At 43.3% G+C, this 22292-nt stretch overlaps 1 protein-coding gene and 1 long non-coding RNA gene across 2 annotated transcripts in view; one reads left to right on the forward strand and one right to left on the reverse strand.

The window, feature by feature from the left end:
• Positions 1–22292, reverse strand: part of LOC135195090 (probable phytanoyl-CoA dioxygenase) — a 68321-nt gene that overhangs the window by 15188 nt on the left and 30841 nt on the right. The gene's annotated exons all lie outside the window — the stretch shown is intronic.
• LOC135195089 (uncharacterized) lies at positions 92–11524 on the forward strand. Its single transcript, XR_010310065.1, has 3 exons — positions 92–1905; positions 2540–2763; positions 7900–11524. It is a non-coding gene; the product is annotated as an uncharacterized LOC135195089 (long non-coding RNA).

Raw genomic sequence — 22292 nt, forward strand, 5'->3', positions numbered from 1 at the left:
GAAGTCTCTAGCACAATATTTAGATTTATGGTGAATTTTTTTTTTTAACAAAAAAAAAAACTTTGCCATTCCCTTCCGCTGCGCAGGATTCTCCGCCACAAATCTCCGAAATGCGTACGTCCTATTCTCGGAATATTTGCTCCGTTTCATATTAGGCATTTCATAGAGTTTTATATATGAAAATGTGCGCAATTTCATGTAGAATAAAACAAAAAATATTTGAAGGTTGTAGCTTTTTTTTATTTCCGAAATAATTGCATATAAACAATATATATATAAAAAAATCGACATTCGGTCAACTTTAACTCGTCAGATATGGTCGAAAACTGCATTTGTAAGCTAATACTCTTACAGTATAGTAATATTCAATCATTTGTCTTCATTTTGAAAGAAATTGGAAGTCTCTAGGACAATATTTAGATTTATGGTGAATTTTTGAAAAAAAATATCTGTTTAGGTCCGTGCGTTACGAATTCATGCATTATTTTGTGATAATATTTTCTCTGTGTTGCTTTTATCATTTTACAATGTGTTATATACAAATATGATCGCAATTTAGTGTACATTACAACGAAAAAAAAGTAACTTGTTACCTTTAACCGTTTTGCGCACAGTGCGATTTGAATACAATTATATATGAAATTTCGTTTTTGCGCTATCATATATCGCATTATTTATATATGATAATGATAATTTTTTTCCTTTTTGATGGTTGCATACTAAACTTCAGCCAATGACAAAAAAAGGAGCCAAAAATGAACTCTTAATCTTGAAAACTAAGCGCGCTGTGATTTTTTGAAAAAAAATATTTTTTCCGCTTCCGCACTCACTCTGAAACACCTCCGGCACACGGGAGACATTTTTTTTTTTTACCGCTTCGGCGTTTAAGGGTTAATGAGAGTAAATGGTGAAAAAATATTTTAACAGAAAAGGCCATTATACCTCTTGCAAGTAACAAAGACAATGTTTTGAGGGTGTAACAGCCTTATTATGATCTTGTACACAGTGAAACATGACTTACATGTCCAGGACTTACTTTCCCCGACACTACAGTGTGGTTTGCAAGGAATGTCACGCTAATAAATGACTTAGCAGTCTGCCGATTTGTTAAATGGTTTTCCCGCCCACACGATGAGTGTCCTCAAGACGAACATTATCACTCAAATAAGGAGGAAAAGTATTGTTTTATTGGAACGAATATTTCTAGATATCGACATAAATTTAACTATTTCAAAACCCTAAATATTCGCATGCAAGAGTAAATATGCTCACAGCGATTGTGATTTTGAAGATCTACTCTGTATACTTCAACCCTCTAATTAGACAGAGAGAGAAAAAAGCAAAACATTCACAAATAAAGAAAGTCCAAGACACTAGAGAAGGTAGGGTAAAGAGAAAAAGAGCGAGTACCGACTGATTTGGACCACAAGAAATATTCATAGGTAAAGACTACGCGAGAGCGAATGCGAGAGATCACGTGCGGGGACGAGAAGGCCAAAACAAATGAACGATAAACGCGGCAGCTCATCAAAAGGAGACGTTGACGCCATGCCGCACAGCAAGTGTTGCATAATAATGGTATATTCATAATAATATTAACAGCAACGACAGTAACCTCTGGAGCCCTATGCCTTTACACAGCCTAAACCAACCACATCTGACAGACGGGTCTGTTCGCCATTTTTTTAAGACACCCCTCTGTGTTCTCATTTACGTAACCACTTAATATGTGTAGCTGTGACGGTGTGTGTTTGGCACTATTCAGATAACGTATCTGGAGAGACGCCAACGAGAGCGTAGGGTAGAGGGGCACTGGCACGCCTGGGTACAACGACGACAGTCTGTTTCGTTCGGGGTAACACTTGACGTCTCTTTGCTGCGTGGGAAAATAGACGGCGCTTCTTGGTTGGCTGCGTTTGGATAAATATACAAAGATAGTGATATCTTTGAGTGAGAAGAAAATATACAACGATCGCCTGTTGTTTCTGATTGTTGAAAAAAATATATATACCGATTGCATACTGTTTTTGGATTTTGTGATCACAGACAATCATTTTTATATTGTTAGTGAGACTGGAAATTCTTGTGGGAAACGACGCAATTGTACCAATTGTTTCAGGGGTCTAGAAATGTATCTGCTGCATAAAACTGAAGGTTCAGTTTTGCTTTGCCTGACAAAACTTTCAAAGACTACAGTATATCTTGTTTTCATCAACGCGGTTTTCTTTTTTCTTTTTATTTGTAATAAAAGTTTCAGTGATCACGAAATATATAAAACGTGATGTTATTTATAAGTAAAGGTAATGCCACGGAAGAAAATAAAAAAAAACGAGAAACTATAGTATGGGGTCAGTAAGACCGAAAGATCTCGGCCGTTCTCGTTTTTTATTATATATATATATATATAATATATATATATATATATATATATATATATATATATATATATATATATAAACTGCAAATGTTGAACTAAATTCGGTAGTGGAGTGTTCACTGATTGATTTGATGAAAGATTAGTCCATCATTCCAACCACAGTAAAGAGATTTGGTGCAGGTTTTTGCATTAATACATTCTGTATCATAAACGGACGTCACAAGTGTCATGATCAACTTCACCTCATTCTGCCAAAGTCTGAATTAGACCTCTGGAGATGGAAATGTACTTTTGTAAAGGGAAATTCTGTGGGTGAACTTCGATAGCGCCATCACCAAAAAAAAAAAAGAAGAAGAACGGCGCAGGTGGCAGAGGACAGAATGGAGGTAAGTTGCATCAATACTTTCTTCGTGCCCTCTCATCTGTCACTTAGCCCGAACATAAAGAAAAACAAAATTCCAGCGGTCAACTGTTCTCACGATATCTGGGTTGTGGTAAAGTTGCACTGAGCAGAGACAACGCTTTAGTGCACTGGTTTTGTTGGGCGTCATTATAGTATATTATTATAATCATTATTAAAACTCATACAATCTTCATGAACCGATTTTGAGATCAATTAAAAGTGTGTTTGGCAAGATTCCGTGAGTGACCTGGAAATTTGTATACAAAGAAATAAAAATACAAAAGAATAACTAATCTTATCCTTTAAATAAATAGAATGATAAGAAATAAATAAATTAGTAAAAAAGGGAAGAATAGATGAGGGACTTTTTCCTCGACGAATAAATCGAAGAAAAACGCGTCCTGCATTTTCTGAAGTCTCCTGCTGTCGGATGTAGATGGGGAGTGGAAAGAGAGGGGCAGACCCATCATGAATGATCCAGTTGGTAAACGAGATTCGAGGCTAAACAACTGTACTACTATCTCCAGATGAGGTTGCAGCGCCGCGCTCCTTTGACCAGGAGGTTACAAGCCAGCAGGACTGTGTAACCCAAAACGTTCCTCAACACGCAGCAGGCAGCCACTGAATGCAAATTAGCTTTGAGAGACAGACGCATAGACAGAGAGAGAGAGAGAATTTACTACATAGAAACAAAGAGCGTGGGAGAAAGAAATGAGTGCTTTAACATAGCAACAAAGAAAAAAAAGCGAGAGATCTTTAGCACGTGAAGTAAATTTCTGCCAGATGAAACCAATTTGAACACATCTGTTACTAAGCTGACTAAAGATTGTATTTCGTAAAATAATAGTAGTCTACGGGAAGCAAACTCTACTTTCAGAAGTCCCACAGTCCCCTAGGGTCTCGCACAACTGGTTCTTTTGAAACTAATAACAATAGCATCATTTATTTCAGCTCGGAGCCATGCCCAGAGATAGATAAGGTAGGCACAGTACACAAAATTTTAGATAGAGGACATAAAAGCAATATAATAATGAACCGTTATTCCCAAACAATGCTGACAATAATAACAATCCTTTTTCAATTAGTGACCATATAAGTACACTGTCTATTATACAGATACAGAATTCTTGTGCAGCTGACTATAATAATAATAATAATAATAATAATAATTGTGGGTAATTATCACACCACTTTAGTTATAGTGTTCTAGGCCTGATGTTATGGCCGATAAATTCGTCCTTAGGGGCTCAGATACCAGCTCGTACTCAAGGACAACTGTATGATAATAGAAATACGGAGTTTTAAGGGGCCGGCCGGAACCCCTATATATGGTGGTATAGGGCGAAAAATGCAAAGTCATGAAAAAATTCATGGAGCTTCATATGGCAATTGAGAATACATATACGAAATATTTCGTCAAAATTCTTCTTACTTTCGTAGTTACAGGGTAATTGGTAAACATAACTCAATAAGCCTAAAACATTCATCTGTACAAGAAAATGCAATATTTCTTCTGTTATCGTAAATTTTGATCATTATTGGCAAAGAAATTGTGAGAAATGGCATCTGTAGAGATTCCGTGGCTCGCAGAAGCGTCTGAAGCGACTATCTGGTTCAATCATGAATCAGTTGGACCATAGACGTCAAATAGATTACATGTTCGAAAATAGATTACATGTTCGAGTTTCACCTCGTGACATTCGCTTGCTTTTACGTATGTTTATGTATGTTTCGGCAAGAAGTTCATCATGCCAATGAGGAAAAGACAAGGAAAACATCTCGCTAACATACAGACGAAGAAAAATCGCTCAAGTATTATTACAGAATATCATAATATACGCATAGTTAGTGAAGAGAGAGGGGAGGGTTGCCTAGTAAACGCCCCCTTCTTGCCTGACAGCACACGTCACAGTGCCCAAGGCTACGATCTTTGAGCTAAGAGATCTTCATTTATGATAAATAACATAGTTTTGGTTATTTAATACCCAAAATGGAATATGAAATTCATAATAATCATGATTTATTAAATTGTCTTTGTAAAAAGAGAGTACACCTTCGAGTTTCACCTTTGATATTCTCTTGCATTTACGTATGTTTATCTTTGTTTCGGCAAGAATGTCATCATGCCAAAGAGGAAAATACAAGGAAAACATCTCGCTAACATACAGAAGAAGAAAATTCGCTGTAATAAGCCGAGTTAGTGAAGGGGAGAGAGAGAATTGCGTAGGAAGGAGTGCCCCATCTTGCCTCAAGCAGTGCCCCAGGCTGCGATATATGAGCAAAGGGATCATCATTTATGATTAAATTATGATAAATAAAATAGTTTTGGTTTATTAATACACAAAAAAGAAATATAACATTCATAATAATCATTATTTATTAACATTGTCTTTTATAGAAATACGAAGGAAAACTTTGAATGCCCGTATCTCAAAAACTATACTTATTGACCTTCAAAATCTATCTCCTCACTTAGCTTTAAAGCTATAACATTGGAATTTGGTATATAACTCAGAAAGACATTATAGAACAATCAAATAGAGCCCTTTTTTTCCAATTTTTGTTTCGTCTTTTTTTTATAAATATTTTTCTCGTGATTTATAGGGTTTATTTTTTTACCATATTGAAAAATTCATATCTAGCAAAAAAATGACTTTTAGAAAAAAAACTCCATTTGATTGGAGGTCGACATCAGGTCTATATATGGTAGTAATCCCAAGTCTTAATATTAAATATCAAGGGAGGAGATAGAATTTGAAAAATGGTTATTTTCGGGATAAATTGCCCTGGCGTCACAAAACCGAAGGTCAGAGGCGAAAATCATATGCGGTTTGGAGATGTCCCAAGTCACCTTATTAAGTGGTATGAATGTCAGTCCTGTCCTTAAAAAAAAAGGCATTAGCTGACCGGCCCCCTTAACACTTTTTATTACAAAAATAAACTCTAAACAAGTTCAGCTGAAATCAAACTCCATCAGAACACGAACACGTGGCTACTTCAAAGAGATTCAAAAATGAAAAGTTTATCCTCGGCAATTTAATACCCTGCACTAGCAATTTGACACATGATTAACTCGAAAAAATACTCTAGATGTGATGTGTATCTTAGTTTAACCAGACCAATGAGCTTATTAAGAGCTCTCCTAGGGCTGGCCCCAGGGATTAGATATTTTTACGTGGCTAGGAACCAATTGGTCACCTAGCAACGGGACCTACAGCTCACTGTGGGATCCAAACCACACTTATTCAAGAAATGAATTTCTATCGCCAGAAATAAATTCCTCTGATTCCGCGTTGGCCGAGCCGGGATTCGAACTTCAGACCACCGGATTGGCCGCCGAGCGCGAAAACCACTCGTCCAGCGAGGAACTACGATATTCTAGAACGATGTACGATTGCCAATGCAACAAATATTCTACAATTACTTACGTTACTCACAGCATGGTCACCAGCAACTCCACAATCCGCACACACAATTCACTCACGTGCTCGAGACAGGATCGCTCACCCAGTTAGATGTTACACTTATGATCGCTAGAAGTCAAAGGAGGACAACGGACTCCGTGTATCATCCTTTATAGTCGTGCAGACTAGTGAATTTTGCTGATATTAAAAAATGTTGTTCCACGTCAACCTTTCATTCGTCCATCGCATTTTCTCCTTGCGTTTCAGATTTATAAACTCATATACACTCTCTGGTACAGTCGCCAACAACTTTCGCACTAACTCCTTACACTCATTTATCCCTTCGTCCCCAAACTTTTCCTGGCTAATGTTTCTAACTTACAGATATACATTGACAACGACTCACCAACATTCATTCTTGCCTCTTCAAAATCTGGCTTTCTCCTATAGTATCTAACACTAATCTTTATCCTCTTTGCCTGTTCTACAATCCTAGCTTTCACACTCTCATACGGCACATTCCCTACACTCACCATTACTCCATACATACTCAGCAAAAATCCCGTCAAAAAGTTACCTAACTCTCTTGCCCAGACTCTCTTGTTATCCCTATATTTAGCCTCACAATACACTTCTCATATTCCTTAAAAAAAAGTCCTCTATGTCGCTACTACCATATTCCTCGTATTGTGCACATCTGGGTACCTCTCTCATACACACAGCCTTTCATACTTCCTGCTCACTCTCACTCTCACTTTCACTACTTCCATTCTGACTTTTCTTTCCCTCTTCCGAATACAGCGAATCCACTTCCATACGCACATCCATACTCTTGACTACAATCTTCTTACCCTTCTTCTTTCTGCCTACCTGTTTCCACTCACTGTTATCTAAATCACTCTCAGCCCTTTCCTCAATGTATTCAGTCCTAGTCTCATCCTGTCCATCACCCTTACCAACCTTCTTTCGCTTAGTCTTCTTCTTTTCCTCCGCTCCCTCTTATTCTTGTCCTCTGGTTTATCCATATCCTGTGTCTTCGCCTTCTTTCCCTTGCCTATCACAACCAAATCACCTTCATCACTCGTACTCTCATCCACTCGCTCTTTCACTTTCTTTACCACTCCTGGCCCGTCACAAGACCCAGTAGGCCTACCTCCTATAGCTCCCTCGCCCATGAATCCCTTCATCATTTCCTGCATCATCTCTTGCACTGCATTCATCATTACCCCGAATTTTTCGTCCATTTTCCCAACCATTCTCTCTTCCGCTCCTTTCACCTCTTCTTTCATTTCCACTTTCGCACTCCTTAGCATTCCTCTCATTTCCTCTAACTCACTCTTCAGCTCCTCTCATTCTCCACTTCCAACCTTTCCTTAGCTTCCCTTGCCAACCTCAATTCCTCCTTCAGCCTCTCTATCTCCTTCAACCCTTCCATCCTCACTTTCTCTACCAATCACACAACTCAATACCCCAATCGTCCTGCAGCTGCCACACCAACAGTCCCTGTTCGGGCGCCAAAAAATAATGTGGCGGGATTACAAGCTTAAAAGCAAGCAAGCAATTCCCCCCCCCCACATAAACTTGAATCAATCCAGCTACCAAACTCACCTTCAGTCACACTTTCCTCTTTACACTACTCAATACTCGCAGGACAATTGACCTATACCTACACAAAAACAAAAAACACTCAAAACACATGTACTTACCAATTCCAGGTACTCCAGGCTATGCTGTGCTGTCCACTGGTCGAGGTCACTGAGACACCAATAACAACAAGGACAACCAAGAACCACAACCCAATAACACAACATCCAAGGACCACAACTCAACAGCACAACACCCAAGGACCAGAACTCAACAAGACAGCAACAAACAAGGAACACAACAACAAACAAGGAACACAACCACAACAAAGACCACTGCACAAACAATCACTAACACATAAAAACAACACAAAAAAGCACACACACACACTAACAACACCAAGGAATCACAACAGCTCACCAATAACAACCCTAAACAACTCACAACCACACCAAGAAACTACAACAGCCCCCAAAACAACCCTCAACTATAACAATCACACATAATCCAACAGGAACTCACATATAACTCAACAAAATCCTTATAGCACAACAAATCGAACAGTACAGGCACAACAACTCTTAAGCAACAATATCAAACTAAACAAAACAAACAACAAATCAATAACACGACTCAACTGGCTTTCAATTCCTTGAAGACTGCTGCCGACACTACTATCACCAGCTGTCACCAAAGACTGACCAAAAACTAACTCAAAACACAGAACTCTAAACTCCAACAGCACCAGCAGACAACCAAGAACTCACCAACAGCCAATTCAGTCGCTAACTATCTATACAGCAATTATACCCTCTCTCTCTCTCTCTCTCTCTCTCCTCCTCTCTCTCTCACACACACACACACACACACACACACAGCCGTTGTCAAAAGGAACTCCATAACTCCTCCATAATATAGCCATGCAATCAGCTTAGTGGTCAAGTAAAACTAAGATATACTTAACTTTTAATCTAACTCGCCGAGCTTTACTGAAATGCTCTCCACACGAAACTTCAACCTTAAGGGCTAAACAGACGATCAATATTACTGACAGTATTTCCGGTACTGTCATTATTACTGTCAGTGTGTCCATCATACGGGGTTAGTGTCAGTACCTGAAAATGGTGGTCCTTGAAATCCAGTTTCAGCTATCAGTATGTGGGTGGGGGCTTAAATTAATAGTAGTTTGTTCACTGGACTGTCAGTATTGTCAGTATTATCATAAATCAGAAGAGGTACAATGTTTGACCAGCAAGGGAAACTACTCCTTCGGGAATTTATTTCAGCTTTCTAACCGGAGTTTTGAAATGTTCGAAGCAAAAATTATATGAAGAACAAGAAAATGGCTGCATATGAGAAGTTATTGGAGGTATATAAATTAATCAAAGCTGACGCAACTGTAGAGGATGTAAAAAAGATAAATACATTAAGAAGCAACTTTCGGAAGGAGTTGAAAAAATCAACGACTCTAAAGCGAGTGGTGGTAGAACCGATAACATATACCAACCGTCCTCATAGGTTTTTATTAGCTTTTATTCTTGAAAAATCTGGAGGAGCCTGTGCAGACAAGAAATTCAACTGAAACAACAGTAGAGGTAATTGTATTTTATTGTTTAACTAATACATTTTACTCCATAACAATGAATTGACTACATTTGCAATAACTAAGTTAATTAAAGAATTTTAATGATTTTATGATATATATATATATGCGTAAAAGTATTACGCTTACCAATAATTGCAACTGATGCCTTTCTCTTGTTTCACGTGTCACTTGAAAGTCAAGGGCACGACCATTCGACGCTGGTAGCTACACTGAATTACAGACGGCTCAATCACTATTTAATAATGGACGTGTGTTCGGTGTACTGACAGCAGTTCACACCAATAGAGTATTGTCAGTATTTTTACTAACAGTAATAATGATCGTCTGTAACCCCCTTTACGGTACTATACATAATACTGTATCCAAAGCCTATATGCATTTTACGATAGTAGATTACGCAAACCTGGGTGATATGTAGCTTATAAGTTTTTCTGGGTCACAATTTGCTCTTAAAATAATGCTCACTATAAACTTCCATATTCGAAACTTTTACTCCATGATGGTGAAAACAAAAGATGAGTTCTTGATTTAGATTTCTGAGTTGGTCAAGGGCAACCAACTGCCTTAGTCATCATAATATAAAAATAGCCATCCTTCGATAACCGCAAGTCACTCATTAGAAAGCCGTAGTGTTCAATAACTTTTTCATCTAACTTCAATAGCTCAATGCCGTTGTTTCTATTTTGTAATAACCAAAGACATTTTAGCGAGGATAAGGTGTCTCGTAAAAGTGAACGAAGAGTACGATAACTTCTGAACAAAATAAATAAATAAAAACAGACATAATTAAAGCTTATTTACAGATTTTCCAGTAAGCAAAATTTTGTTTCGTATATTTGCCTGCATTATGACAAATCATTATAATTTAACGGTATTACTTTTACAAGCCTTTCGAAGCCTTTAAAGTAAAACAACTTCTGTCAAGTGTACGAGAGTCATTTGCTTTTATTTACATTTTACACATTCGCCGATGTAAACAAAGATGGCTGGTAGTGCGTGACAGATGTGGTCTCGTAAAGTTGATTGCTGATGCTGACAGTGATTATAAGTTGCTAACTTTCACTCCGGCTTTACTAAGACGTCCAAAAAGCACCGTAGAATCAAAATGCCACCAAAAAGGAATTTGACGGCGGAAGACGTCGACAGTGCAGATAAAGATGAAGTGGTAAGTAACATATGGCAGGGCCGATAGGAGTACACTGATTCTTTTTGTATTTTGGTCACTGATTTTTTGAATGCTAATTTGGTAACGGATATTGAAAATTGAGCTAATTTGGGTAAATCTTGGCCAGGACAGTGTGTTTTAATTTCATGTCATGGTAGTACCTAACATAAAGTCGTATTGTGGCCTGTTGGACAGTGGAGTTTACTAGGGTAAACAACCGACTGGACTAGCCGAGCCACTGACTACCGCGTTTTTGGCCACCCTCCGAAAAAGTACTTTAACACGTCCTGACACCGAAGATGGTCATCAGTCATGGGTGGTTGGTGGTGAGAGGGGCAGCTCGAGACCCCTACTCTCCTTTCGATAAACAACTGCATGGCCTGGCTCAACTCACCGACGATCACGGCATGCCACCCTCCAAAAAAGTACTTAGGGGGAAACACCAGCGACTACAAACCCTTATCACGGTGGACAGGTCTTATTCACTCGATATTTAAATGGTGAAACAAGAATACAATTACAACTCCAAGCATACCATTCAAAAGATTGAAGTTTCGTCAACATAATGTGATATATGAAAGCCCCATACGAACTAAAATAAGCATGTGACGCTCTTCGTAAAATATGTTTTCAAGGCTGTTTGAAATCCAATATGGCGGCTACCGTGTGGATGTACAGGTTCTGATCAGTGATGACAACCATCTTTCCCAGCCTTCCCAGCACTCATTTGAACAATGTTAGCATATATATGTAACATTTATTGATCTTACTCAAGATTGCAGTTGTAATCAGCACAATAAAACATTTTGTTTCCTATATTACTGAAAGTATGAAACTTATTATTCCTGGGGTCATGGTTTGAACTAAATTCATTTTTACCTTGTAATCGGTGGTTTTTATCCTTACTGCCATCACAACTGAAACTCCACAGTGCTTATTTGATTGTTATTATACACATTTTGGTCTCAATTCACTCCACATTGCACTTTAAACAAGTTGCTGTTCCTGGTTCCTAAGCGCGCGCGCCACAAACACAGTCACGAACAGCAGACGACGAAACTGCAAAGTTTTATTCCCTAAATTGTTTAATTTACTCTTTATTATTTAAAAATTTTAATTTATTTCATGTATATATCCCTGTTTTGCAACCAAATTACCCCGAAAAATTACAGATATTTCTAAAGTATATACAATCCAATGTTTCTAACCTTTTCATACATCTGGCTGCCGAAAACCATAGAGGAACGACTACATATAAGTGGATTATATATATATATATTTTTTTTTTTTGCTTTTTTGTTTTTGCTAGCACTTTTCACTTATTTAAGTCTATATTAGTATTTTGAATTTCTTTAATAACCGTATGCCAGAAATAAATGTAACTTTTAATGTTTGCATGCTAAGAATGGCAAAATCATCGTTGCCACTTTAGTGGAGGCTTCACACATACGCCAATTCATTATTATAAACTGTTTCCATGAATTCTAGTTGTCATAGTAATGCAATAATGGTAAAATTGCTTTAATATTTATGTATATATACTTCCAATACATAGCCTAATTTCACCAATTTCAACGTTTTGTGTGTATTCTTATACACAGTTTGGAGGGTGAACACATACCGAATGGCAACAGAGAGAGAGAGAGAGAGAAAGGAAGGCGAAGGGAGAAGGACAGGGGTGGCGGTGAAAGGGGGGGGGGGGGGGGGGAGAGGGTAGGTGGAGCTTTTTACGCGTGTTCGTATCCATTTCTGGATAATGGAATTTTTGTCTCTTGGTACAAGGACAAGTGTCGTTATTCTTTACGATTAGTGATTCACGATACCCTTATAAATTACGGCACTGGGTGTAATGCACTATAGTAAAATCTCGTTCTGATACGAGTGTTCGTTACAGAAATAGGTATTGCCCAAAAACGTGCTTGCACTGTTGCTGAAACCCATAGTAGGTATGCTGCTTAGTTGTCAATCAAGTTTTTTGTAATCAAGTATTTTTTACAAGCTAGCTATTGAATAAATTATTATTTTTTTTAGTCAAAACATATGCTCCTGAATGCTAACTTCCCTCTTTTAACAACTTTCTGGTCATTGCAAATTCGGACCCATAATTTCTTATGGTGCGAAAACAGAGGCCCAGGGACCGAAAACGATTGCATCACTCTACGGCGATGATCCGGCAGTAAAACATCTTCATATATCCAAAAAGTAAATAATAAAGATATATATGCACATTACGATTATAACAATTACATGAATAGCTGATAATCTGCATGAATAACTGGTAAACTGTTCTGCAAGAAATTTGAGTAAAGCAATTATTTACAATAGGTACAAAAGCCAAGATGTCGTGACATCATAATGCAGGACTTAAACGAACGTTCTAATTCCAAAAAATAATTACTTAAATTTGAATCACAATCGAGTTACTTTTTCAATAAGTAATATTTTTAAATTAATCATCATAAATATATTAAATATTGATTTTGTTCATGAAACTTACCTGACAGATATATATATAGCTGTATTCTCCGAAGTCCGACAGAATTTCAAAATTCGCGGCACACGCAGTGGGCGGCCAGGTGGTAGTACCCATTCCCGCCGCTGGGAGGCGGATATCAGGAACTATTCCCATTTTCTATTCATATTTTTTCTGTCGCCGGTCAGTAAACAACTGTTTACAGACCTCCGCCTAGGATTTTGAAACTTCATTAGCCGCTTAAGTATCCTAATTATTCTTTTGATTATTGACTGGGATTTGTGGCTAGGCATACGCTATCGTAAATTTTTTCATTGCATTTGATGTCTGAAGCTAGTTAGCCTAGTTTCAGACTTTGTTGTCTGCATGGGGTAAGGTAAGGCTACCGGAACTTTCGGTAGACACTCGCTTAGTATATATGACGTTTACATGTTTTCTTTGCATCGGTGCGGGTTTACCGCACGGTAACAGAATTCTGTACGAATCTACCGCGGCATAGCACTATAATAATGCTCTCCTGCTTATGCAAAGCGCAGCCTTATTTAGGGAAGGAAGCAGGCTGAGTGAGGGAATGGATGAGTTTGCTGGGGACCATTTCCTCGCTGGAGAAGCTTGTTTTCCCTGAATAAACAGCAATTCAGACCTCTACAATTTTTCCTCACGAAGAAATTGGAATAGCATCAAAGATCTAGTAATAATTCTAATTTGTTCCGATACGTAATACAAACCCTCGGTCCTTTAACAATAGGAAGGTAACTAGCGGCAGCTGGGACGGTCGTAAGCTTCGAACAAGGGGAGAACGGTAGTTAACTGCTTGTCCGATCGTGCGCGCGCCCGCGCGCCCGAGAGGTGAAGAATCACTTTTGCTTTCGGCCGCGGGTGTGAAGGACGTGTTCGTCATCGCTCTCTGCCCGCTTCATCGTCATATGCTTTGTTATATTGTGTTTTCTACTAATGGTTTGTTTGACTTGAAAATGAAACTGTAAGTACACTGTTTTCATTTTCATTACTTAATTATGAACCAACATGGAGCTATCGCCGTAGATGAGGTGATTTCCTCTCTTTTCATGAATTGAACCCTTGAATTATGTCTCGGTGCCGACGCTCGCGCCGAGTCATGTATTTGGGCTAAAGTGTGTAATTGAAAAATGTAAGTACTTTTTTCATTATATTTTTGCCCTGTGCGTTCGTTACCGAGAGCGTGATTGCGCTCGGCACGAACCTTTTATTTTGTATGATAAAATGCAATGAAAGTGGATTCGCAATGCAGTATTCTTTTCATTTTCATTTATTTATTTGCATAATTTAATTTGGATCAATTTCGCTCTTACCCGGGAATTGATCCTTACGATTATTTTCTGTGAAAGTGAAATCGCAAGTGCAGTATTCTGTTTCATTTTCATATATATTTTATGATAGCATCATATTATTTGGATCAAGTTTCCGTTCTTACCCGGTATTTGATCTTTTCCCCTTTAAGTTCTATGAAGTGAATCGCAAGGGCAGTATTCTGTTTCATTTTCATATTACTTTTCACTGCTGTGCGGGGGTAGGGGAAGCGAAGGTCTGCCAGGAAGTCGTCGGAAAGCTCTCCCGCGACTCCCTTGGTATCCGATTCTTCGTCTTCCTTCCTGCCCCCCGCTCAGCTTCTTCGTTGTATTTTGTATTTGGGGTCTTCCTTGCGTTCGGTGGGGCATGTCTCCCCCCCCGTGTGTGAGGGAACCCCTCTTACTAATCTGTCTGTGCTACCGCAGGTGCTACATCCGGGGGAGACGACCTTGGACAGGTATGGACCACTGCGGCTGCAGGGCGTGCCTAGCATCCACGATCTGCTGCAGCGTCTAGCGAGGTCTGGGGCGGTGACCTTGGAGTGGTCTCCACTACAACCTTCACGGCCGCTTATGCTGCTTCCCCCCCGCTGGTCTACACTCCCCATGCTGTGTCAGGTGACGCCGTCTGCCGCTTCTAGGGCCACCGGTCGCCGCCGTACCGAGGAGGGGTATGCCGCCGCCGCCTGTGTTTTCTTCGTGTTGCCTGCCCCAGACTTCCGCTGTTACCAGCAGCTCGCCCCTAGACCGGCCGCCAGTACCAGGTTCCCGCTGGCTGCCGATGATTCTACGAGGCGATGGCTGGCCTGCCGTACCTGTCGCTGATGTGGTTCCCGCTACTGGCTTGGCTGTCCCTTCTGTGTTTACCGCTGCCGCTGTTCCTGCCGCTCCTGAGCTGGTTGCTGTTCCTGTCGCTCCTGGTTCCTGCGCCTGTCCATGCTGGTCCTGCCCATGGTGTGTCTTCCCCAGTCCCAGGTCCTTCCGGACAGGTGCAGTCGGGCCGTGTTGCTTCGGCAATAGGCCCGACTCCGGCCTGGATGGAGGACCTGACGACTGTCCCTGCGTGAGCTGACGAAGAAGAGGAAGGTGTCATCTTCGTCTTCGTCTGCTACTGCCTCTTCCCCTTCGACTTCTAAGGCCCATAAGCCGAAGAAGAAGAAGGCTGCCTCTCCCCCTAAGAAGTCTCCTTCGGGAACTTCTAAGGGCCCGTCCCACCTCGGTGGGACGGGGGGTCCTTCTGCTGGTCCTCCTGCTCCTTCGGGAGCGGGGCGGGCCGTCTCCCCTTTTGTAGGAAGAGATAGACGGGGACCAGAGGAGTATCGGTTAGCTCTGGTACTTCCTCGCCTGGTGCTAGCGGCGATGCCGCTACGCCAGGTTCCGGCTCGGTCTCTCGTTCGCGGGAGATCCCGAGTGTACGCTCTCCCTCGGGAGACCGTGCAGCCAAAGTTTCGGCGCCAGAGTTCGCTCGGCGCCAAGACCACGGCACGGAGCAGAAGGCTGGCGAAAGAACCGCTCAGGTGACTTCAGCCAGGCCAGCGGCCGCTCTCGCAGCGATCAGATGGTAACCGGGTTTTCCCCATAAGAAGACTCCTTCGGGAACTTCGAACGGGGCTCGTCACACTCCGGTGTGACGGGGGGGGTTTCTTTCTGCTGGTCCTTCCTGTTCCTTCGGGAACGGGGGCCCGTTCTCCCCTTCTGAGAAGAAGAAGAAGACGGGGACCAAGGGTATGCTGGCTACCGCTGGTACACCCTCGCCTGGTCTTGGCAGCTCTGCTGCTAAGCCAGGTACCGGCTCGGTTTCTCGTCCGCGAGAAGTTCCGAGTGTACGGTCTCCTTCGGGTGACCGTGCAGCCAAAGTTAAGACGCCTGAGTTCGCTCAGCGTCATGACCGAGGCACGGAGCAGAAGACTGTCGAGAGCCGCTCAGGTGGACTCTCGCCAGGCCAGCGGCCGCTCTCGCAGCGACCAGCCGGTACCTCGGGTGGACGTGACGGTCTCTGACCGGCCACAGGTTGAGGCTGGGAAGAGGTCCCCCAGGTCCCCTCGACCGACGGTACCAGCCTCGGCTGGTTACCAGCGGTTTGCACGTGCCGCGAGGACGCTCACCGGTCTCACCGCGAAAGTGAGCTCTGCAGGTCACCTGACCGCCGCTCCCACAGGGACCGGGAGGGACGGATACGGTGACCAGCAGCAGCTCGTCTGACGCACGGGACCGGGGTCGACGTGCTCAGTCGAGCCGCTCGCCACAGGTGAGCGGCACGGCCAGGCCTGCAGATCGATCCCCACCGCGGGTTGGTGATCGGCTGCAGCCCCCCACGTACGCTGGTCCTGCCAGCGAGCGGGGGGGGGTGGGGGGGGGAGCGTCAGGTCTGTCTCTCCACTACCTTCAACTTCCTCGGGCTACACCGGAAGAGCGAGGTAGCTAGGAGTGATCGTGAGAGGTGCGCCGCTCACGATCCCGTCACGACGCCGCACGTGCCACGTATGGTCTTAGGACCAACCAGGACGTACGCGCAAGTGATTGGAGGCGACCGTCAGGGGGGGGGAGGGGGTATGCGTCTATTTCTGTCTCTCCGATACCTTCAACTTCCTCGGCATACGCCAGGAAGAGCGAGGTATATAGGAGTGATCGTGAGAGATGCGCCGCTCACGATCCCGTCACGACGCCGCACGTGCCAGGTATGGTCTTAGGACCAGCCAGGACGTACGCGCAAGTGATTGGAGGCAACCGTCAGGGATCTGTTGCTGGTCCTTCTTCTGAAGGAGGAGGGTCTTGGGAGCTGCTCTTGTTGGAGGGACTGGATGGTCCTACTCCTCAAGACGCTGTAACTTCCGAGATTCAGAGTAACTTTGCCCAGGTTATTGCACTGATTCGTCAGCACAACGACCTGGGGGAAGGGGGATCCCGCTCCCACCAGCAGAGCCATGTCTCTGCTCGAGTCGTTTTGGGGCCCGAGAGGGAACCCAAACCGACGGTGGGTTTGCCGCGATCGGAGCTTGCCGATTTCTGTCTTGAACCAGTCTCTCTCGTCTCCGGACAAGAAGGCTCTCTCAGTTTCTTTGGACCGGTGGTCGATCAAAGGCTACTTCCACCTCCTATACTGCGACAGCGGCGTTTCTCACGTGTCTTCGGACACCGTATTTAAATACTCCTTCGGACTGGGGGGGGGAATGAGTCGGAGGACGGTATCGGCTCTCTCCTGTCAGGTGTCGATCAGCCCCACACCCAGACGACGTTCACAGTGGCGGCAGACCCTTACCTACAGTGAGAGTTCGTAACCCTCCTCGGGAAAACGTTTTCTCCTGACGATTACGTTTTCCCAGACTCTGATGGAGGCCATCGCCGCAAGGCGATGGCTGCTCCTTTTCTTCTCCAACTGCTAGTTCCACTGGGAAGGCGACGGCGAGTATCCAATCCTCCATTCCCCATCTCTCCTTACGGCTACGAGGGAAAGGGGAGGGATCCTACAGAGATTTCTCTGTAGGATTCCACGCTGGGGACTGCGCTACCGGGGGACCTTCGGGTCCTACCTGACGTAAGCCCCGGTCATTGAGGAGGGATCCTGCCCCATTCTCGATTTCTACGGGAATCGAGAGGACACCAGCCGATTATCGTTTGACGAATTGGTGGGGGTTTCGCAGGACTGCTTAGATTTCTACGGAATTTCTAGCGCATTCAGAGTGTTAGAGTTTCTTACGATCTCCAAACACTTAGGCAGAGCCACGGTCCAAAGTGAGCGAGACGAGAATCCCCGATATGTTACACGATAATCGGGAACCTCGCCTATGCTCGAATTCCCTGGAATTTCTAGCATTAGGAAGAAGACTGCTGCTGAAAGAAGACTATCTCACAATAGGCGACCAACCATGGAATAGAGAAGAATGGACGGGAATATCCAGTTTGGCTTGAACTATCGTCTTAGTATTCTGTTCACCATTGAAGCTTTCCTTCGAGGAAGACTTCTTCACCCTCTTTGATAGAGACCGAAGGTGGTCGATCTCCAATCCTTATTTTGTTTTCTTGAAGGAAAGAATTTAGGATGGAGATCGTTGTTCAGAATCCTACAAATATACTACGTATATTAACCTCGCCGACATGATTCTGCTAAGCAGTTGAATGGTCCGAGGGGTAGGCGCATATCCTGGTTATTCTACGATTGCGACTTAGACGAAAAAGTATTCTAATTGAACTGCAACTCGGGGTTGCCTGCAACCTCCCAGGAGTTTCCAGTTTCAATTTATATACTTATGGTGTTGTCCAAAACACACACACCATTTAAGCTTTTTATATTTACCGAAATTCGTTTCGCATAAATATAATTGCTCGAGCATATCTTTTTATGCTCGGTAGTTCTAGACCGAACGCATTCCTTCGTGGAAAGGATTACTTGGCAACTCAGGATGACGAGTCAGCGACAGCTACTGCGTATTGAATTGCCCGAGGCATTTCAGTACCAGCTGCCGCTTTGAGATGGACGGTTGGTTATGTCTTTCTCACCTGCTTTGATTGAATACCAACCGTATCTCTGCCCAACAATCACGGACTTAAGTCTCTGATTAACGGGGATTCTCGCATACATGAATGACCATCTACTGCTGTGACGCTAGTATTCATCGTCTTCGGTATTGCGAGAATTTTAAACAGAGATATCTATTCGACTCTCATCTTTCTGTTTACCGCACGGTAACAGAATTCTGTAATAGTCTCTTGCTGCATCGTGTATCTCGATAATGCGAATTGGATTTTTTGCGGAATCTGAGTTTGTCCTCAAAATATCCTGTATTCGGAGGTGTGCAATTGTTCATTGTTCACCCCGGATTAGCAGATGTATTGAAAGACATCGCCTACTCCCACACCTGCCAGCTCGACTTCCAAAACGTTCAGCCCATGAGAAGCAAGTTCTTCAGCGGTTCTCTCCCCTCCCCGTGTTTCATTACTGAAGAACGCCCCGCTTTCATTGCACAACGGACAGCAATGAAATGGCGTTAGCGTTTTCAGTCATTTGTAAGCACAGGTTTAGAATCTTGAGATTCCTTCTCTCGATTCAGCTGGAAGACGTAGGTTGCATTCATTGCCTACCTTCGTCTTCAACGTCACATAGTGTTGTTTCTCCTTAAGCTGAGATTCAACGTCTATGAGATTTTCTTGCCATCAGGGACCTCGGTCTTTTGAAGGCAATTGACTTTCGCCTTTTGAGCTTATGCATTAAGAGAATCATCGCCGCGCCGTCCGGCATCGGTGACTAACAAATATTTGTTCCGATACGTAATACAAACCCTCGGTCCTTTAACAATAGGAAGGTAACTAGCGGCAGCTGGACGGTCGTAAGCTTCGAACAAGGGGAGAACGGTAGTTAACTGCTTGTCCGATCGGTGCGCGCGCCACGCGCACCGGGCGGTGAAGAACCACTTTTGCTTTCGGCCGTGGTGTGACAGGACGTGTTCGTCATCGCTCTGCCCGCTATTTCGTCGTGTGCTTTGGATGTTTACAATTTCTTCTGACTGGTTTGTTTGTGGTCTTGAATGAAATTGTAAGTACTCTTTTGTTCATGAAACTTACCTGACAGATATATATAGCTGTATTTTCTGAAGTCCGACAGAATTTAAAAATTCGCGGCACACGCAGTGGGCGGCCAGGTGGTAGTACCCATTCCGCCGTGGGAGGCGGATATCAGGAACTATTCCCATTTTCTATTCATATTTTTTCTGTCGCCGGTCGGTAAACAACTGTTTACGACCTCCGCCTAGGATTTTGAAAACTTCATAGCCGCTTAGTATCCTAATTATTCTTTCGATTATTAACTTGGATTTGTGGCTAGGCATACGCTATCGTAAATTTTTTCATTGCATTTGATGTCTGAAGCTAGTTAGCTAGTTTCAGACTTTGTTGTCTGCATGGTAAGGTGAGGCTACCGGAACTTTCGGTAGCACTCGCTTAGTATATATGACGGTTTACATGTTTTCTTTGCATAAGTTCAATGTAATTAGTGTAATGTGTGACTGATTACGGAAGAAGGAGGATTCATGTACGCATTTTAGAGCTCGTGTTTAGAATCAGGAGTTTTCCTCCACAGTAAACAGAAGTTAGAAATAATGAACCTTCTAACCTCCTGTAGATTTTATTTTGCCTAACCCTGGTGGTATGGCTTACGGGCCTAGAAGAAGTGTCTGCTAGAGGAATTACATCAAGTAATCTAGACTCAAAGTGCTCGCTCTCAATCAGTGTTGTGAAGTGTAGTGCCCCTTGTTGTTGTGGAGGGGGGCGTCAGATCGGCCCCATAATGCCTCTAGGCATGGACCTCTGTCGGACTCCCAGGACTCAGGGAGAGGGCTGTCGAAAGCCGCAAGAGGGTTACGGGGGCTCCCCACCGATCTGGCGTCCCTTCGGCAGAACCTGTTGACGCTTCCCAGGGTGCTAAAGATCGTGCACGTGCACGAATCTTGAAGGATTGCTTCTCGTCCTCCGAGGCGTCCTCCCCGCGCAAGGGTTGGAGCTCTCGGAAGGACTCGCGCACCCTCTAAGAAGCTTTAGAGAAGAGGACGCTTCACGTCCTCTCTCTCGTTAGGAGGGAACGTCAGATCGGCCCCAATAACGCCTCTAGGCCTAGACCTCTGTCGGACTCCCAAGGAAACCAGGGAGAGGGCATGTCAAAAGCCAAAGGAGGGTTACGGGTTTTTTCATGGTGATCTGGCTTCCTTTCGGCAGGTCCTGTTGTCGCTTCCCAGGCTGCCGAAGATCGAGCACTGTGCACGAATCTTGAAGGATTGCTTCTCGTCCTCCGAGGCGTCCTCCCCACACGGGTTGGAGTTTCTCGGAAGGACTCTCGCGCCCCCTAAAGAAGCTTTAGAGAAGAGGACGCTTCACGTCTCTCTCTCGTCACGAGAGGATGAAAGAGTAAAGACCACATTTTCCCTTTTAGAAGAATGCACGCTGCTTTTTTCCGAAGGGACATTTAAGGAGGCTCATTCATCTTGCCAGAAGAGTGATTTGAGCCTCCTGCGAGAACGCTCATGTTACATCATTTATACTTATTAAGGAGGCTCATTCATCTTGCCAGAAGAGTGATTTGAGCCTCCTGCGAGTGAACGCTCATGTATACATCTTTATACATTATTAAGGAGGCTCATTCATCTTGCCAGAAGAGTGATTTGAGCCTCCTGCGAGTGAACGCTCAGAAGTAGAGCTGTTTCAAACTCGCTAGCATTCCAAAAGAATTTGGTAATCAAGGACATTCTTGATTCCACCTTTTGGAGGAGCAACTCAGTATTCGTCCTCCTCCTCATGGCGCTCCGTATACGTTATGTAACGTTCGCTTACTTCGAAAAAAAGCAAGCTGATAAAGTTTGACGGCCGGCAAGCTGCTTTGCACAGTCAAACAACTTAGTCTCTGGGTCGGCATAAGAAGGGCAAAAGAAAAAAAAAAAAAAAAAGGTTTAGACGTGAGGAAGCTTTGGAGGTGCTCGACGTCCTATAAGTAGAGACATTCTCCAGGACGCTTCGGCAAGCACCTTTTGGGCGGGAAGACGAAAGCCATACGTCTTCCTTTAGTGTTCACACTCTTCAGGAGCAGCGTGCGGCTCTCCATGGAGACTCGCATGAGGACGCCCTTAAAAATATTCAACGTCATACGCAAAACGCGGTTCGTCATAACATTGAGATGTTGGCAAGGTCGCTCGCCAGGACGCCTCTTGCGGGGCCTTGCATGCATCAAGGCGCTCAACGAGTTCCTCTCTGAAAACGTCGTTCAGAAGACTTGGTGTTCTCATGCTCAGACACGCTCTAGCTAAGCGGAACGTTTTTTGAGGACTCAGCAGGACGCTAAGCAGGACGCTTTTTGAGACGATCGCAGACGCTTTTGAGGACGCTCAGCAGGCGCTTTCCAGGACGCTTTTGAGGACGCTCAGCAGGACGCTTTTGTGGACATTCGCCAGGACGCTTCGGTGGAAGCTCGG

This window comes from Macrobrachium nipponense, chromosome 15, assembly GCF_015104395.2.
Source record: "Macrobrachium nipponense isolate FS-2020 chromosome 15, ASM1510439v2, whole genome shotgun sequence".
Taxonomy (NCBI): domain Eukaryota; kingdom Metazoa; phylum Arthropoda; class Malacostraca; order Decapoda; family Palaemonidae; genus Macrobrachium; species Macrobrachium nipponense.